The sequence below is a fragment of the Cyphomyrmex costatus genome, unplaced genomic scaffold, assembly GCF_001594065.2.
Source record: "Cyphomyrmex costatus isolate MS0001 unplaced genomic scaffold, Ccosl1.0 scaffold193, whole genome shotgun sequence".
Classification (NCBI taxonomy): Eukaryota; Metazoa; Arthropoda; class Insecta; order Hymenoptera; family Formicidae; genus Cyphomyrmex; species Cyphomyrmex costatus.
The window spans coordinates 1,127,141-1,144,952 of NW_017275965.1; the positions used below are offsets into that span (position 1 = coordinate 1,127,141).

General features: G+C 37.1%; 1 protein-coding gene across 1 annotated transcript in view; it reads right to left on the bottom strand.

Moving 5' to 3' along the window:
• ftz-f1 (ftz transcription factor 1) overlaps nt 1-17,812 on the bottom strand; it is a 96,529-nt gene that overhangs the window by 76,610 nt on the left and 2,107 nt on the right. The window lies entirely within an intron of this gene.

Consider the following 17,812-nt stretch of genomic DNA (forward strand, 5'->3'; position numbering starts at 1 on the left):
TCGTAAAGCGTAAACACAAATGGAGCATTACTCATAAAAGCAATATGCAATTATCAGGAAATTAACGTAGATACAGCACACTGTACTTCGAGACCGGTAACGCCGCATACCCGAGTACTCTGTAACATGTTGTTTATAGATGTTGGAAATGATTACCGGGAAATTGTATCTCGGACCATGTTAGTGCCGGACCGTGACCAAGTGATAATGACTTCGGCGCACAAGTCAATAAGGCAAAGCGTTCTATTTCGAGTGCGTTGTTTTTTTTTTTTCTAAGTACGCGGAAATCGTTATTGTGGAAGCGCTCCAAAGAAATGCTTTTCAATGAACGCGCTTTTCATTAACACCGAGAGAAATAATAGAGTATTGCTGTGTACGGTAAAAAGTGCCCGCATCCTGTTTTCTTCTGCGGATGTTCAAATGAAATACTAACACGAGCCGAAATGTCGCCTGTCAATATTACTTAACCACGCTTCAAAAAGAACATATAATCTTCGGTAATCAAACACGTCGTTTCGCAGCATTCGAAGCTTCGTATTGAATCTTTCCTCCATAATAAAGAGAAAGAATGGATCGCAATTACCATAATTTAACTGTAATTTATAGTCATTTTCGATTCTGCTATTATATATATTTTTTAAAACTATAAATGATGTTGTTATGAATTATTATTATTACTAACATTGTAGTATAAAAATGAAGCTTTTAATCATAATCTTTTTAATCCTCTCATTTTTACCGATATTTTTCTCCAAATCATTCCAATTATTTTTCTCTTATCAGATATTTTTTCCTACGAAAGAAAGGATCGTTTAAAGATAAATATTCGACATTTAATTTCGCTTCTTGATTTTTCTAAACTCATCGGCACTAATGTATACTTTCGGTCTTTCCTATGAGCTTACGACACACTTTTGGGCCCAGAGCCCTTTCTAAAAGAAACACACACGCTGTGGCAGGGATTACCTCACATAACGATCTAATTAAAATGTAAGACGGGATTTTGTCGGTGGGCACGACGGTAAAAAAAAAAACGCCTCGCGAGTGTTTCAATAAGCGGCATTTAATGGGCGAGACGGGAGGAGCTGGCGTGCGACAAAAAGGAGGCCGCCATTTCTACGCATGAGTAAAGTCGGTAATGTATATTATGAAAACGGTCGACCGCTCTTGAAACGTTTATGTAATTCGATTTGTTCCCGATCCTCCCGAGAAAGTATAAGTCACCATCAGGCAGAATTTAGTGCCGACGAACTTCCCACGAGCGTGCGACCGTTTCCAAAGCGTTTCGTTCCGCTAGGAATCGATATATGCCTCATCTGACACGCCTCGCTAGAACGAAGTTCGATCGCTCGATTATTGGGAATTCCGAATGACGATTAATGCGCAATTCCCGCTCTGAGAGTTTGTAACTCTTAACGACAGTGTCGGTATCGGTATGTTATCGTATTTTTTTTTTTATTTTTTTTTTTACCAAATATATGTGATATCTGCGCAACGATAACATAACATTATCATTTATACTGCGTCGTTAAGAGAGTTACAGATGCTGCATTCAAGCTCGTTAAAACGGGATGGATCATCAAATCAATCTCTCAGGCTGTTAATTTCGCAACGCGGAACATAGACTTTGGTGCTCTCTAAATTCTTCGAAGTAGACTCTCACTCTAAAAAGTGAAAATTGAGCGAGTCTTGAAAAAAAAAAAAAAAAAGTTTAATTTTATTCAATCTTTAAAGAGCGAGGTTCTTCACTCCTCGGAGTGACATTAATTCTCTAAAAGTTTCAGAGAGCGACTTTGGCAGAGTAATGTTGTTCGAAAATAATTGCTCTCTTGGTACAATACATGCCAGAGGAAAATATCATTCGCTTCACAAAGAACTCGCTTCTTGCGGGTTTCAACGGTAATATACGAGTATGCGACTGGACCTCTATAATTCCTAAAGTGGGTCGTTTAAATATGAATACAGGTCGTAGGACGGATATATGCGATCGTGGAATCGCGCGTCCTACCGAAATTGGAACACACGTTAGCCACTCGGATTATCAATATTCAAAGTCTTGCCCTTCATGAATTCATAAATTGGATGAAAAAAAAAAGAAATTCAATTTGACTACCCATGCCGCGCGCGCAGAGCCGAGGGTCGGGTGCGTCATCTCGCGACCCCGAATTCTTTCCCTTTGTATACCTTGATCGCAAGGTTCGGCCGTATCGCGTCACGTTCGGCCCCGTCCCCGGGAATTCGACCATCAGGGTTGCTCCCTTTTTAGGAGCCGCGTCATTTCGGAGATGCACTTGTTGCATCCCCCGTGGCCTTCGCGCCATCGGCGCGACCTCCATTTGCGCGAGGCGGCGCGCGCGGTGCGGCGCGGGCAATTTATGGATACTCGAGATAAAAAAGCGCGATTACCTGGCGCGTCCTCGTGGTAGACGTGAACGACGACGCCTGCGCCACCACCGCCGCCGCCGCCGCCGTCGTCGTCGTCATCATCGAGGCGAACGATAAACGCGAGGCGAGAAGGCGGCCCCGCGCGTCGTCCACGTACTCGCGGTTGAGAAAGGACGGTGGTGGCGGGAGAGTGCAGTGGGAGGCAAGGATTCGTGTCATTGTCAGTGGGTAATCAGGTCAGTGGGCCAGTGGGACGAGACCACTTTCAATTTCAGTCCTTCTAGCCATATATAACACGCGCCGTGCGCGCGTCGTTATCTCTCGCGCTCTCGCCCTCCTCGCCTCTTTTCTCTCTATCCGCCTCCACTCGTCCGTCCCCTCCTGCGCTGCTGCAACTCGCACACATTCTCTCCCTCTTGCCCGTTTACCTGGGCGAATCTCTCCTTCTCCGTCGGTCTCTTCTATCTCGACCGACCGCGCGCTGCTACCACTGGCGAGGGCTCGGTGACGTGCGTGTACGACAAAGAGAGGGAAATAGCGATGGTGAAAGGGAAAGAGATAGTAACGCGAAGTCTCTCACACCGGAATGGTAGAAGGATAGAGGCTGAGCTACCGACACGCGCCAATCGCGTCACGCTTCTTCACGCGGGAGCGTAACGAGAGAAGCCCGGTCGGTGAGTTGCGACGAGTTGCAGAGAAGCCGATAGTTTCGCTCGCTCCCTCGCTCGCTCGCTCGCTCGCCCCGCCCGCGCCGCACCATGCCCGTGAAGAGATAGCGGAAAGTAGGACGCGTATTAAAAACCACAGACCGTGTCCCATGGCGTCATTTCTTGTGCCTCGGCGCGGTGCGTCGCGCCGCGCCGCGCCGTTATTACCTAATCGAATTCATCATAACTGGCACGAGAAAACGTACGTATATGAGCGCGGATCGGCGAGGATCGGCGCGGATCGAATGGATGGGGCGGCGAGAGACTCTCTCGGCGCGGCTCGGACCAGCTCGGATGCAGGATCGTTTCGACGCGCGGCGAGACGAGGCGAAGCGCGATCAGCGCCTTGGCGCGGAACTAAGTCGAATGACTTCAAAATTAAGCACGCTGCATCGAAATGATATATGTGCGCACTGCCGATGTCTTGTGGAAATAATAATGAAATTTAATTCCATAGAAATAATTCAGATATGATGAACAGCATAATTATGTCTCATTGATGTTACTTTAGTCTTTCATTGTCTCGAACGAGAGAGGCAAACCGTTCCTTTCCATTTCCGTTTCATGTTATTTCGTGATACTTCAAACAGGAATTATTAAGACAGCAAACGTCAAGTATTAAAATAAATAACGAGATTTGATTGATTTGGATTGATGAGAAACTCGGACAGAAACAGTGTTCGATCAAATTTCATTGAAAGATCTTATCATTTCTCGACGAAGCGCACATATTGTTTCGCTTGTAATGGATGACCTTATTATATTAGTATTCTGTATGATTTTAATTCTAGTGACGTAAAGACGAGCAGCACTGTCGGGTGATCGAAGGGAAGAGTCAGGAGATGCGCGCGCGTGAATCAATCACGCGTGTTTTTCAAAATCTTTGCAGCACTGATGACGGGAGTTCGTGATTAATTTTCGCAAAAATGTGGGATGCGACCTTGCCTCCTTGCAGTAAGGCCGATCGAACACTGTATTTACAAACGTTCGCACAAATGCGACATATCCATAGTATACCAGCGATGTCCAAAAAACTATATTTTAGCGGAACAATCACTGAAAATACAGTTATTAATTTTGTCAGTTCGATAGTCTTTCATCGCTTCGATGAATCATGAATCGCAATTTTGATAGCATTTAGAATTTTAGCATTTATCAACGACACACAGTAGAGCGAATTTTTCGTTATTTTTTAATATGTAACAAAATAAAATATAAAATGTTTGATTAAATCATATAAAATATACATATATAATTATATATATGTGTGTTGTGTGTGTGTATTATAATATATATACATAATTTGAATACCTAATATTAAAATATGTTATCCAATTTGTAAAATTTAGTAAGGTGGTTTTTATGTTCCTCTCTGTATTCCTTCGGTATTTATTCTATTGTACCGTAATCGATGACTGCATTTCTTACTCTTATTGTTTCGTTCTGCCAGCGATCGTTCCATATTTTAAATACGCATGGTTAAGCAAATCGAACGTTTCCGCTGTGCTAAACCTTTTAACGCTTAGAACAAGCTATGGTAAAGAGAAGACCGAGAATAAGATTTCAACATTGTCTTCCTCCATTTGTTAAGTATGCGCGTATATAATTCAGCGTTATATTTAAAATACAGAGAAAGATCGAGAGTTCGGTGTTAAGAGCGCGCACGATTGGCAAGATTTGAGATTTTTTAGAAATTGAAGGAATTTTCACATGCACGTAGTTGGCCGAATGTGACACATTTTTTTTAAGTCTATCGTAATACGCGCATGCACGCTGCATAAATATCGGTCTCGTATCAGATATATCAGCGAGATGTTAGTTATTGATAACAACGCGAGGGCGCCACGCGACGGCAGATGGAATTTTGTCAGCATAACCGACGGCAAATTTTGCTATGAGTCGTGGAGAATAAAATTAATAAAAGTTCTGTAAAATAAATAATAAAAGTCAGAAAGTTGATGTAAAAAATTACTTCGGATGCATTTATAAGATACGTCGTCTAAAAAAATGTTTTGTAATTATTCTGTTTTATTTTTGGTAATCAACCATTTTAATTCTTTCTGATTCTTTTTTTTCAGAAAAGGGATATACATATATATATATATGATATATTGATTAATAGTTTTTGAAAATTTGAGGAATTGCTGAATACAAAAATGAGATCGAAACATAAAAATTCAAAATAACGAATTCAATATGGTGGATTAAGGAATAAAATATTATGTAATACAAAATTGATTATATATTATATAGATAGAGCTTTTCAATTACTAAACACAAAAATAATGTCGAAACATATAAAAATTCAAAAAGATCCTAAAATAAGAAGTAAAATATCAAATTATAACGTAATATTTTTTAGGATTTTTCCAAAAAAAACTATTCAAAAACAAATACAATAGACACCAAACGTTCTATAAAAATAAAAAAATTGTGACAATTAGTTCTACAAAATACTGCTAAATATTACGTTTTAATAATGTTTCATCAGAATTAAATATTTTCATATCTGATAAAAAGACATATATTGGTAAAAGCTATGTAGAGAATTAAAATATTTTTATCTGTGAATATCTATCAATAGCATTTTTTTTATAAATAGTTGCTTTTTCTGTTCAAAATATGTGCTCAAAACTCATATAAATATTCGTCAACACGTCATTTAAATATTTAATATTTATGACAAATACAATGTTTTGTGAAAACAATTTAAACAATGTATCACTAAACTTGAAAGAGTTAAACTAAGCATTACTTTCTAAATTAATCTATCCTTGTTGTTTCAAAAAATAATATGAAATTATCTCTATTCATACAGAATATTAAAAACTGAAAAATACAATTTCTCGAAACCTGGAAAGCATACATCTATCATCAATTGAGAAAGACGTCATATACATATATGTCATTGTTTAAGGCAGCACAAATCAAAGTACATCAAGATTCGTGATGGTAAGATCGAGAAGTCATCAGACAAAAAAAAAAAGAGACCGCAGTTTAAAATGCGTTTTCCATGCAGAATCTTCTCTCTTCGGAAGATCATGCCGGAGCTGGTCGTGCATCGCGCTTCGTCTCGCTGCGAAAAAGTAATCGCGACGGTTGCGCGACCGCGTCGCGTTTAATTACGCGAGGTTTCAGCGACGAGCAGCAGCCACGTCAAGTGCACCCCGCGACGCACGCGAGTATCTATGATAGATAAATTGATGCGCGTGTAGCGTTTGTGTACCGCGCGCGATCCCGCGAAACGGAGGCGGCGCGGCTCGGGGGACGTTGAATAATAATTACTGTTGTCGACTCACGACACGGTACTATTGAGTTATTCCGATGCGAGTTTATCAAAGTGGGTCAAGCGATTCAATAGCGGCCGCGACGGAGGAGAAACGACACCATCGTCTTTAACGGCGTGGGTGGTGGACGTGTGTGCGCGATGTCATAAAAACCGCGCATGTAGGAGAGTCGTTTACGCACCGGCTACACACACCGACCCGGAGGTACGTACGCTTATGGAAAAAGAAAACGAGGAAGAGAGAGAGAGAGAGAGATAGGAAGACTGAAAGGGAGGAGGATCGATCCTTTCGCGCGTTCAAATTGGCGGAAACGACGAGAGCCGCACACACGGACGACTCATTTCTTTTAATCATACGTGCGGATTAAGAGCCGGTTGTTTTACCTCCCTAATTATTACCCACGCCAAACAGAAAGAAGGCGGAATATAGCCGACCTGACCATTCCATTCTCTCTTCGTTCTTTTCTTCCTGCGACTTGATTGAATATACGAGGCGTTTTCTGGTAATACTTTTGCTTAAAGTGAAGCTCCGTCTTAGAAATAGTAAAATAAATAAGTGAATAGTTCAATCTAATGGGTCACTTCTAAACAGAATCGTAAGATTCTCGTAACTTGTTCTTGTGAAACTGTAAGAACTTATGACTAGTATTATAATTTTATGCGTATGTATTTGTAAATCTTGTAGCTAGTAAAAAGCTGTCTGTAAAGATATAAGTATAAAGATGTAAGTATCTTAAAAGTCTTACGAGAGAATATGTTATGAGCCTTACGTTTCTGCTTAGAATTTAGGCATAATTCTTGAAATTCGTGTGTCTTCTATTTAAAAAATTTTTTAATTCTATTTATTTTTTTTGTTTTTCATTTCCTAAATTTGGTTTCATATAGCACGTTTTGACCCAATTTATTCCATAAATCTGCAATTTACCAAAACTGATGGGAATCTTTGTAGAAGTAACTTGTAATAATTCTGTTTTTCTTTTGTAACAAATAAGCGTTTACATTAAGAAAAACTAATATATTTTAAAAACAACGTGTATAAAACATTGTATAACGCGTCTGACAATGAAATATTTATAATAAACAATCCATGTGTCTGTCAATCTATGTGTCTGGCAAAAAGCATAAAAGGGCAAAGCGAGCAATAAATTCAACTAAAATTCGGTCAAAACCTTTTAACGTTTCCTGCTGAGAATTACGACAATATCAATTGCTAAAACGATAACAATAGTCAATGCTAAAAAAAAGAAATTGTACAGACATTTTTCCTCGTTATATCCGTGACGAACTGTGAGAAGATTGTAAAACAACCTATTTGTAGCATCATTCGACAATAGCGTTAAATTAAAAGGCAAGCCATGTCACCGATGAAAAGTTTACCGGAACTAATAGAACAAAATTCCGACAAATCAAAGGATTAAGGGGGATGAGCAAAAACAGAAGGTTACGAGAGGCGCGTGCCTATTGTTATGCTATAGTTACTTAAATACATCGAGCAAAAAAGGGAAAGTTTTGCCTACGTTCTATGAATTTTTGCCCCATTCGTGAGTTATGGGTGCTGCTTTATCATAACCCTTGGTCGAGACACTTTCCATCATCATCATATTGTTGCATTAAACGAGCATCAGTGTTTTTTTCTATACGTTTCTAACACGCGACGGCGAGAACACCCGCGAGAATTCTGAACGTGGACGTCTCCTACAGAACTCGAGAAACGCGTAACTAACCTTCGAAAACCGACACGTGTCGGACACGTGTGACCTCTATTTCCACATGCTGCTATAAAATGCTGAAGACAAAACTAACAATGAGTATTTTCTCGCGCGGATGTTCGAATGAAATTTTAAATCTTTACATTGTTACAGTAAAACTTTCACGGCAACGAATTACGATTCCCGCCACGTGTCCGCGATAAATGTTCTTTGAATCTTCGCATCAAAAGCAGAAACATTCGAATCAGATACAGAATCTGATAAAAGCTGGAAAAATACGTGGAATTGCGAGGAATAAACGAGCAATGTATGAAAAGAGACATTTTCTCTTCCCAGTTCTACAAATTTTGTAATTTGAAGAGATAAAATTGCGTTTACCTATAGCGATTCGATCTATGACAAAAGACGACACAATTTTCGCAAAGTGGCATCTACAATGACATTTTAAAGCGTAAAATCTAAGCTTTAAGTCACAAGAAATTGATCAATCAGAGTCGAATGAGAGGAGGATATAATCGACTATTATGATTAGTCAATTTCTTACGATTTAAAAGTGCTCAAGTTTTATCTTAAAATCTCATTGCAGGCGCCGCTTGACAGTGATGTAAAATGTTTGAGAGACAATTGGGCAACCTCACGTTGTTACACGACCGTAACCAAATCTTCATCCCCGCTATTACGCAATAACGAATGAGAAGTGAAAGCGCGACCGACGTCACGTTGCGTGTACATAACGTCCGATTTCCAGTCGTTCAATTTACCCTCATCGGAGACGGTGAAGTTTTCTTTATTCTTTTCCCTCCCTGTCAAAGATATAAGGGATGGTGTTCCTGTCCCTGACCGAGCACACATAATCGTGTGATTTATCGCACGCGAAGCGTGCGCTGTTCGTGTGGAGGAAAATGTGCAACAAGTGTATCTCTGACGCAGCAGGTAAACGTTGTACCCTATTTACAGTGTACCTGCACGCATCCGTCCCTCTGTCTCTCTCGCTATATTTTAGTACCCTCGATACAGGAAATCCCATCGATTTTCGTCCTGCCACGCGCCAAACATGACGAAAACTCGACGGGATTTCGTTCCCATCCTTTGTCGTAACACGAAATTGGCATGTCCAATATATCACCGAATGAAAAAACCGTAAATAATCACATCGAAATGCGACACACAAATATAACGCAATTCTCATGATGACAGTAAAAGAGACTGAATAGTCCGAGAAACGAAAATGTGGCAGTTACATACAACATACAACAAAAAATAAAAAAAAAACCTGAATGAGCAAAAACTTGAAAGTTAGCCGCCTGTCGCCTGACAAGCATTGTAATATAAATTAGGAATTTCCTACAAAATTATTGGGGAACGATCAGAGTTATGATTGGCATACATTTCTAGATCTATTGAATCAGTTTTTTCGAAAATTTATAGTGTTCGCCAAAAGAAGATAGATGTAACATATTGTGTTTTTACTGGAATATAATTTATAAATTTTGTTAATATTTCCATATTCGGCTTCGTAATATTATAAGTCCAAAATGTAAAGCATTGTTTTTGTTAAAAATTTTTGTGGTCATTATTTAAAATGATTCTAAGTTCTTACCGATATATATCATCATATCTTAAAATTGGCGTGTCACGCTTTTTTGAAGCCTCTATTCGTTGAGGCAGTTAAAGTAATCCGAAAATGGTGAATTTCGGTAACAAGGAATTTTCGGGGACGCTCTTTTAAAAACATGGTAAAAATTATGATAATTAAAAGGGGTGCTAACTTCACAGAGCTGCTTTGTGAAGTTGGAACCTCTAAATGCGAATATTGGTAAAATAATTATTGCATTCGTTTGTCCACTGTTTGTCCACGTTTGTCCACCCATTATTTTCATTTGTCCACCCTCCAAAAAAAAGTTATGCACAAAAAAAAATTGTAACATCCCCAAGTGATTATTTTACACTATTACGAAAAATTTAATAAACATAGGGTGGACAAACGAAAATAATGGGTGGACAAACGTGGACAAACAGTGGACAAACGAATGCAATAATGATTTTACCAATATTCGCATTTAAGGTGCCAACTTCACAAAGCAGCTCTGTAAAGTTGGAATCTGTAAATGCGAATATTGGTAATATCATTATTACATTTGTTTGTCCACTGTTTGTCCACGTTTGTCCACCTATTATTTTCGTTTGTCCACCCTATGTTTATTATATTTTTCGTAATAGTGTAAAATAACCACTTGGGGGTGTAACAATTTTTTTTGTGTATAACTTTTTTTTGGAGGGTGGACAAATGAAAATAACGGGCGGACAAATGTGGACAAACAGTGGACAAACAAATGTGATAATGATATTACCAATATTCGCATTTAGGGGTGCCAACTTCACAGAGCTGCTTTGTGAAGTTGGAACCTCTAAATGCGAATATTGGTAAAATAATTATTGCATTCGTTTGTCCACTGTTTGTCCACGTTTGTCCACCCGTTATTTTCATTTGTCCACCCTCCAAAAAAAAGTTATACACAAAAAAAGATTGTAACATCCCCCAAGTGATTATTTTTCGAGTTCGTATTGATTGCTTGAGAATTCATTTTACTAAATTAATGATTTTTTCGAAAAAATACGAATGAAAAATATTAAAAAAAAGAAGAACAACTGAATAAGATTAAAAGAAGACGAAAATCATCATCTTCATGACTATTTCAAGAAGCGGGGAATAATAAAAAAATAAAAAAGTACGAAAATCAATAATTTAAAATGAAGACAGTTAATTAAAACTAACGGAAAAAAAGGAAAAAACAAATAATAATCTCATAAATTAGACAAATCCGGAAAAAAATTTTAAGGATGTATAAATGCTTAAATTTTTTAAAAAATTAAGTAAAAAGAGAACCCACGTTGTAATTTTAGGGGGATTAACAAACCAGTTTGGTCTTTTCCAGATTTGTTTGTGTATCTCCAATAATTCTGAATCGCGCGCGTAGCGCGCGCAGGAAAAGGTTAGTATCTACAAAAACGGGAACAAAGAGATACTCACAAAGATACACATTCACGAAGAAGAGAAACTCTTAAACCTGATATCTTAACACAATCAACATTTTCTACAAATTCAAGCATGGGAAGTTTAAATAGACCTGAAGAATTATATTCTGTAAAAACACAACGGAGGGTTCCACTTTATCCTACATTTTATCACTAGATAATATTCAGCGATATAATAGCTTTTTTTATTTAAATAACCTTTTAATGTTATTTTCATTTCAAATGTTTTATATTAAATGTAGATTAAATAAATTATCGTTTATAATATTATAAATTTTAATATTTAAAATTAAGTTTACAAAAAGAAACAAAGTAGAATTCATGTTACTATCTTTTTCTCTAATAATTTGTTCAATTATATAATTTATTCAATTGATATATACGTTAAACAATTTTTGTCTAAAAAACCATTTTTCCAGTAGTTTCAAGGAATATACTAATTACCGTTATGAAAATTATACAGCGAATTGACTAATGCATACTACGAGAGCAAGTCAATAAGTTTTTAGAAAAACATAGTAAAACACATTTTTTTTATCGATTTATTTTTATTTCTCAGCATAGTCTCCTTTCAGCTCGATACACTTGATCCAATGATTCTCCAACTTTTTCAAGCCGTCCGAATAATATGATTTGTCCAACTCTTCAAAATAAGTTTCTGTTTCGGCGATGAGCTGCTTTCTGGTGGCGAATCTCTTTCCCCCGAACCATTTCTTCAGGTTTGGAAACAGGAAATAGTCGCAGGGGACTAAATCTAGCGAATATACTGGATAGGGAAGCAATTCGTAGCGGAATTCGTTGAATTTGACCATCGGTGCCGGGCACGTGTGAACCCGCGCATTGTTTTGATAAAAGAGCACTTTCTTCTTCACCAAATGGGGACGTTGTTTCTTTAAAATGTTGTTGAAACGGTCCAATAAGGCTGCGTAGTAATCGCCATTGATTGATTGTTTACTTCGACGGAAGGTAATCGATATAAATTATACCGCGTGCATCCCAAAAAAAACTGTGACCATCACCTTTCCGACTTCACGGTTTTCGCCTTCTTCGAAGCTGGTTCACTCGGTGAAGTCCATTGTTTTGACTGTTCCTTCGTCTCGGGTATGACGAAGAAACAGTCAAAACAATAGACTTCATCGGGTGTGAAGTAATGGATCCATGTTTTGTCCACAGTAACCACAGTAATGAATCGACGCAGAAATTCATCTGGATTACGTTGAAACATCCCCACAGTGTTTTGAAATCGTCACACGGTCGCGCTTATGGTCCACAGTGAGTAAACACGGCACCCATCTTGTCAATAGCTTTTTCATATCCAATTGTTCGTGCAAAATTGAAATCACTGTGTCATGTGATATGCCTGTAGCCTCAACGTCGATCAGTAAAAACAATATCCTGGACCTTATCGATGATATCTGGCAGCCTCAATTGGACGTCCCGAACGAGGTGCATCATATGTGGATGTACGACCACGTTTAAATTCATTCATCCAGTGAATACAGTGAATAGTTGTATACAGTCGCAAACACTGGTGCAGATGTGCTATGAACATTATCCAACTCGGCTTTGATTTCTTTCGGCGTTAAACCGAAATATGTAGATGTTTCATATGTAGATGTTTGATCACTGCACGGGACTCGTTTTTTCATTTTGCAAAAAATACAAAGGTTGTTCGCTCTAATCGTCTACAGAAATAAAATCTCTCGAGGAATTCAAAAATTCTCAAAATTTGACAGTAATCAGCTGAAAGATGCTACTTGTCGTCGTCAAAAAGTAATGTGACATGACATTGCAAGTGTCCTCTGACAGATTTTCTAAGAACTTATTGACTTGCCCTCGTATAATAGTATACCTATGATAAAAATTTTTACATACTCTTATAGAAGTTTTCAAGAGTCTTTACTGATTACAGAAATCGAATTGTATTTAATTTATTTTTCATAAATTTAAATTTATTTGCATAATAAAAAGTCACATATTTAAAAAAATAGACTATACACTGAGAAAAATTTACTAAATGCCAATAAACATCTCCTTGAATATTTTAAGCGGAATATTTGTTAAATGTTTGTTAAATGTAAGTACATATTTACTAGATACAAGAACCATTAATTTGATTCAATTATCATTTTCTTCATTTATTTATTTACCATAAATAAATAAATAAAAATCCGGTAGAACCGTTCAAAGAAACACTTATCAAAATTTAATAAATTTTTTCTCGGTGTACCTTTAAAGTTCACTGTCAGTAGAAGATTAAATTTTCAACTTCTGCACTCTCCATAAGCTATATTTACATTCACGTATAATTATACACCAAGATAAGATATTAATCATACAAAGGTATAATTCTGAATATACATGAAAATACAATCAATTTCCATATTGATAAACCGGTATGCATATTAACTACCAGTCGCTCCATATTAAAGCTTTATATCTTAATAAATAGTTAATTATAATCGCTTCCTATTTGATCGTTATTAACGTTATGCGATCTTTTTCGCAAAAATAAATCTTTATCTAGCGAACAATAAATGACGGATTTACGTTTGCGTTAAATTGACGGTATCAAAATTAAGCCGTTCATAGTGTATACGTGGCAATTGTAAAATTGCGACCGGAATATCTCCGATGGTGGAATCTCACGCGTGTCATTATCAAATTGGCAGGAGCGAAGCAGTGCGCGATACTTCCTGCTGATAATTTTATGTCACTTCCTACGTTATCTATCGCGATACTTGTCTCGCGACACTCGTGCTGTTCGTCAAGTGACGGTCGATTGTGTTTCACACTCCACCCGAAAAAGGATGTGCAGTTGAAGATGCTCAATAAGAAAATCGTGAGAATACGCTCACAGGTATGACATCGTTTTTTTTTTCTTTTTACGATTATCAAATTAGCTATTTTTTTGAGTTGTGTAGAATAAAAAAAATAGGAAGCAGAGGATGGAGAAGAATTTCAATCCATCAGAAACCATGTACTGTAAAATACACAGTTTCCGATGGATTAAAATTTTTATTCCCTGTTCCTTTTATTCTGCGCAGCTGCTTAGCGTTATACCCAAGTAAGTGCTTCGAATATAGCATAAGAACAATTTAAGCGTCAGTTAAGCACACAAAAATGCAAGTACAAGACTTTTTACGAGTGCATAAAAATCGAATAAACGTAATTTGTGTATATTATATTAAAAAATATATATCTGTGTGATTATATTTGTGATTTATATACGTAGTCTTCTTCATAGATTTCGATTAAACGGATTTGGACATATTTACAGTATGAGAACTTCGTGAAGTTATCTTAAAATGCAGACACGCATGTGCAAGCTTCGCAGCTCGGTATTTGTCGTTTGCCATCGTATGTTTATCATCGTTACCGGAAACGAGCGACGATCTCGCGTGCCAACAATTCCGGGTATGGTTCGGCGATCATAGCGGCAGGTGTCACGTCATTGCCAGCCACGTGAGAGACATACAATTGGCGCTCCGGTTATAAATTGCTTCGGCAACGCCGTCGTAACAGAAAGTTAAGCATTAACGATCTTTGTTGCAGATAATAATATGCAACATGTATGAGTACCAAGATGTCTCCTTGAACCACGACGAATGTATAAAAGCATTTCGACAAATTGTGCACCGGCTGTACGCGGAGTAACTAGGAACTATTCTATTCATTGATTTCGAAGTAATTTTTCAGATCACTAAGGCCTAGTTCCACAATTCACGATTAACCCTTAACCGAGGTTTACCTGATTCCTCGTCGTTTACCAATTCTTGAATTGGAAAGAGATGAGAAACAAGTTGAACCTCGGTTGAGATAACCGTGAATTGTGAAACTGGGGCCTTAATGATAGCAAATTTAACAGCTATTCTCACGGATATTTGTTAATTTTATAATTCTTATCTACTAATATCGTGCGAGAAAAAAGCGTTATTTTATATTAATCTTCGTTTAAGAAAATAATTTTTAGAAAAATGACAAAAGTGTCATGTATTATAATATATTTAAATATCTATATAGTTTGAAAGTGAATAATGGAGAACTTTATGTTTAATCTTTGACTGAATTGAACGTTAAATTATATTGACAAATTTATCCGCACTGAACACTGTTAATAAATTGGATTATTTTCACGATTCGAAAACAACCATCTGCGTTCACCAGTAGTCGCAAAAAACGGAAGCAAACTGCGCGAAAAGTGGAGCAGACTGCACGTCCGACGCCTCCGTGACATTAATTATCCACTTTAATTCGTATGTTGAAATAACATGCAAATTTTATGCGAGCAGATTCAACTACGGGCTCTCGTCCGGCACGTCTTCGCGGAGTCAGGTGATTTTCTTCAGCATTTAAGACGCACACATATCCAGATATTTTTAAGCATTACCGAAAATATTAAAAAATTCGTAGATGTGTTTGTGTAAAGTTTAAACACAATTTTTATTCTTGGTTTAAAAGTTATTAAATATTTAATGTTTTTGCCTTAATTTTTATATGTAAAATTTGCGTTATGTAAAACTTAATTGCAAATTTGATGAGGAAGCATTATAAATTAAATTAAATTATTCATATTATATATACATACATAGTAATAAGTTAATTTAAAATAGAATATGATAGGAAATGCCTTACTATCCTATTTTACAAGATGGAATAGGAAATGCGTTATTGTGAATGGAAGTGACGATCGATATATTTGCATAGATATGGTTAGAAGAATAGATTAGGAGTGCAGTTCTCTATTTTTGTTTTATTTGTATTTTTTTATCTTTCTGTAATGGCAAAATGTGTGAATGCGGAATACCGTTCTATTATGGCTGTATTTTTAACTCTAAGGAGAAGCAGTAAAATATACCATACTATACCATATAATACTAATAAGTTTATCTACTTACTCGTTTAACAGTTATTTATCTAAAATTGTAGCAAAATATGCTCACATTGCGCTACATATACCATTACAAGGCAAATTATTTTCTTTGCAGTTGATTTCACGGCGTATTCACGAACAAATTCTATTTGTTGATATTTGACTCATTTTGACTTCCTGGGGGCTGATTCTTTCAACTAATATTGTACAAGTAAAATGTTTTTTATGTTACAAATGGCGTACGTCGCTATTACCTCACAAATTCGGAATCTCTCATTTACACGTTCGTTTGCACAAGGTGTACACCTCATCTTGTGGACACGGTGTAGAGTAATGACAGAAGAGATTAACACGAAGAAGATATTTCGCTTTCATTACGTAATACCGAAATAAAACGTGTAATAAGCTCTTTTAAAAAGCATACAGAGCAACAGTAAAGTAAGAGTGGCTAAGAACACGCAACTTATCAATTAGATTTCGCTGAGGTAGAGCAGAGGTTCGGAGTGACTAGACGGATGAACTGGGACAAGTGGAAGAATGGGGCACAAATATGAAAACAAAAACTTGGTTTGATCAATTTATTGATAATTTTACCATGGATTCGACAAAAACATCAAGTTTTGGGTATTTATTGTGTATCATGTTCTTGCGATAATTTGTGGGAAGACCGCATGGATCTTCGTGCCTCTCCCCGCGCTCGTCGCTTTATTTAGCACCTGTGTTTTGAATTAATCGAAACCGGCTTGCCACTTGCCCCAGTCTACTCCGCTTAAATGATTTAGTGGAGGAGTCATAGAGTATATCCGGGTAGAAGCGTGCGGATACTTTTGCAAACGAGCTTCGCGGAACACCACCGACTTGTCTCGAGTAAATGCGGAAAGTGAGGGAAGAAGCGATGCACAGATACGAGAAGAGCAGCAGTGGAAAAAAAAGGGGGAAACAAGACGCAAAAAGAAAGATAAAAAAAAAAGAACAAGAGGACTACCTGCGAAAACTCACGACAAAAATTCGGTCATTCGCAGTAGAGCGAATCAGTACACATTAAAGGCTGCTTTATGTAAAATATCTAAATGCACAATGCGATCAACTTTTATTCTCACTTCGATCGAATTTCCCGAATATAAATTAACGTTACGGAATTTCAATTAAATTCGTAATCTAATGAATTTATTTATACACCACTTTGGATTTACGAATCTTCAGTGGCTCGTTGTATCGGAGGAAGAGAACGTTTCTGCAATAAGCTTGAAAATATTTATACCGCTGAAGAAGACTCTGCGCTCTAATTACGGCGTTCATTTTGTCCAATCATTTGTGTTTATAATCAACTTTGACAATAAAATGATACATATGATACAAGTATACTCTATTAAATGATAACAAAGTTATTTCTGAGCATTTATTCGTTTAAAATATTCATATGATTTTGCATTTAGCTTTGCCAATTTCATGTACATATGCGGCTTTTAGTATGCACTAATCAAGTGTCATGCAAGGTTGACAAGAGATAATGTTTTTTTTTTTTTTTTTTTAAAGAACAAAACATGGTGTCTTTTTTCAAACACATTTTTAACTAGCTTCGTACGCGCTTTAAACAATATTACAGGAAGACATGTTTAAAACATGTTCAAAACATCAATTATGCATGTTTCAAACAACTTAAAACATGTTAAAAAAACATGCTTCTACCAACCCTGATGTATGCTAGTTACCGAATTCGCTACAAGTCACAGTATCGCTCGAGAGAAAAAAGTTTATCTCGCGATTTCTCGTGTCGTGGCGGAAGAAAGGGAAAGGGAAGAGAAACCGAAAAGAA